The sequence below is a fragment of the Carlito syrichta genome, unplaced genomic scaffold, assembly GCF_000164805.1.
Source record: "Carlito syrichta isolate Samal-C Ts95f unplaced genomic scaffold, Tarsius_syrichta-2.0.1 Scaffold307189, whole genome shotgun sequence".
NCBI lineage: Eukaryota > Metazoa > Chordata > Mammalia > Primates > Tarsiidae > Carlito > Carlito syrichta.
In genome coordinates, this window is record NW_007251285.1 from 159,982 (window position 1) to 165,981 (window position 6,000).

Below are 6,000 nucleotides of genomic sequence, written 5' to 3' on the forward strand. Positions count from 1 at the left end.
TATGTCTGCACTTCTTTATGGCTGTGTAATATTCCATTGTGTATGTGTAACACATTTTTTTATCCCCAGTTCTGTTTCGATGGGCAGCACGGTTGGTTCCATGTTTTTGCTATTGTGAATAGTGCTGCAATAAACATGAGTGTGCAGGTATCTTTAATGTAGAATGTTTTGAGTTCCTCTAGGTATATTCCCAGTAGGCGGATTGCTGTGTTATATGGAAGGTTAATGTCGAGTTCTTTTAGAAATTTCTACACTGTTTTCCACAAAGGTTGAACTAATTTGTATTCCCACCAGCAGTGTAGAAGTGTTTCCTTTTCTCTGCATCCTCATCAGCATCTGTTGTTTGTTTTATTAATGATGGTTATTCTTACTGGGTTTAGGTGGTATTTCAATGTAATTTGATTTGCATTTCTCTGATGATTAGTGAGACTAAGCACTTTTTCATGTTTCTGTTGGCTGCCCATATATCTTCTTTTGAGAAGCGTTTATTCATGTCTTTTGCTCACTTTTTACTTGGGTTATTTTTTTTCCTTTTGGCACATTTGAGTCCCTTGCAGATCCTGGATTTTAGACCTTTGTCAGATACATAGTTGGCAAATATTTTTTCCCATTCTGTGGGCTGTCTCTCTGCCCCATTGATGGTTTCTTTTGCTTTGCTGAAGGTTTTCAGTTTAATGAGGTCCTACTTGTCTATCTTATCTCTTATGCCATGGACACCTGGGGTTTGTTCAGGAATTGGTTGCCTATTCTGCTTTCTGTAAGGCTATCTCATGCATTTTCTAAGATTCTTATAGTTTGAGGTGTTACATTTAGGTCTTTGATTGATTTCGAGTTGACTTTTGTGTATGGTGATAGGTAGGGTCCTGTTTCAATCTTCTGCATGTGGTCAGGCAGTTTTCCCAACACTATTTACTAAATAGGTTCTCTCCTCCCCAGTGGTTGGGGAATTGATGTCTTGCTTCCGAATCTCAATCCTGTTCCATTGGTCCATATGTCTATTCTTGAACCAATACAAGGCCGTTATGATTATTGTAGCCTTTTCATAAAGCTTAAAGTCTGGAAGTGTGATACCTCCCACTTTCTTTCTTTTGCTAAAGATTGAGTCAGTTTCATTTTATACACTAACAACAAGCAGGTTGAGAATCAAATAAAGAAAACAATCCCATTCACAATAACCACACAAAGAATACCATGGTATTCAACTGAACAAAGAGGTGAAAGATGTTTACAATGAAAACTGTAAAACACATCCAAAAAAAAATCAAAGACAACAGAAATGTAGAAACATCCCATGATCATGAGTTGGAAAACTCACTATCATCAAGATGTCCATTCTACTCAAAGCTGTTAATGAATCCAAAACCAGCATCATTTTTCACAGACCTAGAAAAGATGACACTAAAATTAATATGGAATCAAAAAAGAGCCTAAGTAGCAAAAGCAATCCTTCCAAAAACAAACAAACAAACAAACAAACAAAAACTGGAAGCATCACATCTCCGGACTTCAAACTTTACTACAAAACTATAATAACAAAAACAGCATGGTACTGACACAAAAATAGACACATAGAACAATGGAACATTACAGACAATCTGGAAATAAAACCATGGACCGTCTACCAACTCATCTTTGACATAGCTGACGAAGACAAACATTTGGGAAAGGAAATCATATTTAGCAAATGGCACTGGGAAAACTAATTAACCACATGTGGAGGAATGAAACTGGACCCTACCTATTACCATATTCAAAAATTAATTTAAAATGGATCAAAAACTTAAATGTGAACCCACAAACTACAAGACTCTTACAGATACCTATCAAAAGTGGACCAGATAAAGAAAATGTCGTAAATATACATGATGGAATACTATAAAGCCATCAAGAAGAACAAAATCATGTCCTTTGCAGCAACATGAATGCAGCGGGAGACCACTATTCTAAGTGAACTATCACAGAAACAAAAAACTGAATGCCACATGGGCACAAGGGTGGGAGCAACAGATGCTGGGAACTGCTAAAGGAGGGGGTGAGGGAAAGAGAATGAAGGGTAAAGAATCATTCAGTGGTTAGGAGGAGAGAAGGCTTGCTATAAGCCCACATTCTTGTATTCATACTATATACTTTTGTAGCAATTTTTCCCATGTACCCCATGATGCTAAAATAAAAAATAAGTAAATAAATAAATATCACTTAGTCATATACGCAAGGATTGTTTTTTCTTTTTCTGGCCTCTATTCTGTTCCATTGATCTAGATAAACAACTGATTCTCTATGGTGTACTGGGTTGCCAGATAATTTTGCCGGTCTGTAGGTTAATGTAAGTGTTCATTTATGGTAGGCTAGGCTAAGCTATGACACTGAAATACATGTATTACATACTTTTCAACTTAACAATATTTTCAGCTTAATGAAAGATTTACCAGAATGTAACCCCATTGTAAGTTGAGGAGCATTTGTATATACTTATTGAGCTTCTACCACATGCTGCCAAAAAAAGTACTTGTTTCTAGCACATCTTATTCACTAGCAAAAGCAGAAACAAAACAAATCTACCTGAATAAAACAATTTCAGGCTGTAAGTTCCATGGCAGAAATAATGTAGGGGGATGGGATACTGAGTGATTACAGGAAGGGGAGGTAATTGTGTCGGGCATAGAACCAGTTTTCTAGAAGAAGAGAACATTCTAGAGACAATCAAAAGAAAAAAAGCAATAGCCATGCCAGAATTTGGGCACAGGATGCACCTGCACAAAGGACTGAATACGAAAGAAAATCTCTGGGCATCAATGACCTTGGGATGTTCAACACAAATGAATTCAGTGTCACTGGAGCTGAGCAAGAAAAAAGAATGATACAGGTTGAGATCATAGTGATAAGCAGAGAAGTTTGAATTTGGGGGATAATCAAAAATCACTGGAGGGTTTTATTTGTCTTCTATGGAAATGAAATGATATAAGCTATTTGGTAAAAAGATAGTTTTGTTATTGAACAGGGAATGAATGCAGGGATTAAGAATGAAAGCAGTGAACTGATGGTGGCTTGGATGAGGCTAGGTTTCTACTTTGGGTCAATGGATCTTACAAGATTGCCCAAATAATGTGCAGCAAAATAAGTGAATGAAGAAAAGCAAGGAGCATATGTAATTTATTTGGCATAGAAGTGCTTTGCTAAATGAACTTCATGACTTCCCTTTGAGTTAAACTTTTGGATATCCTGTTTTGAAGATGATTTAAAAATAATTATCAAACTTGTTTTTACAAGAAGATAAAAGAAAAAAACATTTAACACAGACAAATTAGAAAGACTTCTACTACTTTGTAAGCAGGGAACTTATATTTTCTACCTAAAATAACTGAAAAAAAATTTTAACAGGAAACTGATTTAATTGAAGCTATTGTTAGGCACTGCAAATATGTTTGGTTCATGCCACAGTTCTCAGGAATTTATAAATGGGTTCAGAATGTTGTTCAGGCACCAGAAAATAAACCTCCAAGCTATTTACTACCTCCATGATATATAAAGTTTGCAGTTTTGATTTTGTGTGATTATGTTCAGCAATGGTGACCTTTAGAGGCAACAATATTGAAGTGTAATGAGGAGATGTTTGATCACTGGTATACAATGAAGAGTTGGTGCTACTTCCCTATTTCTTCCTGGAATTCGTGAAATTCAACTGACAGGCTTTAACCTTTAGACTGCTGAAGTTATAAAATGTATAGGGATTTAGGCTGTTTATACAACACGTTGGATATATGAAATTTTTAGACAGTGTAGCTTCCTTTATCATCTGGTAAAATGATTTTGTATATTTAATATCATCAGTCACTGGTAACCTTGACAGGCTGAACTCGGGTATATCATGAAGTATATGAAGTATGAGTTGATGAAAATAGGAGTGGGGGCCATCAAGTAAAATAAATAGAGAGTAGGCATTCTCCCCAGACCAGGCATTTTCAAAATCGATGGATAAAGCTTTCTCTATTTCTGTTTCCTTTTCATTCAGGGTAGCATAGAAGCCAGTAAGAGATAACCTATTGGTCTTCCTTGCTAAAATTTTTACTGAAGTCAAGAATATTTTAAGTAAAGGAAAGGTAAGAGTTAGGTGCTAATGGATTGGAGGCTGTGATTACCAGATGGAATCACCTTTGGAGATGTGATTGTTGGAGGTGTAATTGTTGGTGAGGGAGAAAGGAAACCAATAAAAAAAGAAGCTCAGGATCTGTGGCCCCAACAATGTTTGAATGATTCATAATAGTGCAAACAAGATCCCTCAGATAAGTTATTCCTAACTTTTCTTTAGAAGTTATTTTACTAAATTGCTCATTTCATGGCTGATGCCGCAAAGACAACTTGATACCACAGTTAGCCTCTCCTGAGCAACTATAGGATTTTGATTCTTTAATTAGAAATTTATAGAGTATATTTATCCCTCGGTATCTATGGAGAATTGATTTCAGGCCTCTCCTCAGATACTCAAGTACCTGATACAAAATGGTGTATACCTATGTGGCCTAATCACATTACCTTATATACATTAAATCATCTCTAGATTACTTATAACAATGTAAATGCTGTGTAAATATTGTTATACTGTATTATTTAGGGAATTATGACAAGAAAAATAAGTCTGTACATGTTCAATACAGACCTATATTTTTTCCAAACATTTTTTATTAGTAATTGGTTGAGTCCACAAATGTAGAATCCATGAATATTGAGGGCTAACTGTATAGGACAAGTAGGTCTCCATTTCTAAATAACCTTATTATTAGAAGCATATGCATTAGTGAAAGGCACTTAATCTGAAAAAACTTATCTTAGGTATTAGTTTAAAAATACACACACACACACACACACACACACACACACACACTGCAAATGATTAGGTAATTTAATACAGAACATATTTCTGGGTATTCATGGAAGTAAGAAATTTCCACCACAATGAAATGTTTATGCCTCTTACCTTGTTGATGATACCATGGCAATAAAACATATTTATTAAATTTTTTGATTTAAAATAACTGAAAAAAAATTTTAACAGGAAATTGTCTGATTACATTTGAGGATTCCAGATATGAGTCAATCAGCATGGTCATTGGCTTCTATAAACTTGCTATTTTGAGGACTAGTTCTAATCTTATTTCTTTCTGTACCACTAGTTTTTTGCACAGAATCTGAAAGATAGACACTGAAGTAATTTTTACCATATGAATAAAAAATTGAAGATTAATATTACTAAAGAAGAATTAAATAGTTTAGCAAATGACATGATTAAAGAATTGGTATTTTGTATTCCATATAGAATAAAGAGAGCAAATTTGAGCAATGTAGCAACAAACTAATGCCTTTTACTGAAAAAAAATTGAGTTCATTGAATGTTTAGAAAAACTGAAGTTGAGCAGAAACTTCAAAATCTTATTCAGCTGGGTCAGAAAAATGTTTACAAACATTTGAAATTCAAGGGAAGTGACATTCAAAGTACAGTTAAAAGAAAGATTTGGTGATATGTGGGACACGAAGAGTATTTTCTTTGATTATTTTTCATATCTTTGAATCAAGTCCATATGAAAGATGTAAGTTTTTAGAGTTTCATATGAATATCCTAGATTAGTGGGTTTCACACTGTGCTGTGAAAGCAGAACCAATCAGGCTCTCTAGAGGTGTTTAACTGCCTTGGGAAGAAGGAGTAGTAAGTAAGTAGAGCTCCCCTGGACTTTCTTTAGCTGAAGAAGTTCCACTTTACAGCAAAGCATTTAACAAAAGACCTCTAGTGCTTAAATAAAAATTGGAACCTATCAGTATGTAAAGAAATATCTGTTTTGCTTTAATCTGGAGGCTGAGAGTTATATGCAGAGGTATTTTTTTTTTACAGATTACTCTCCATGGCTTAATTTTCTTCAGTTGAAATTGCTATTACATTTCTTTCTTTCTTTTTTTTTTTTTGAATTGGAGTCTCACTCTGTCGCCCAGACTGGAGTGCAGTGGCCGCTC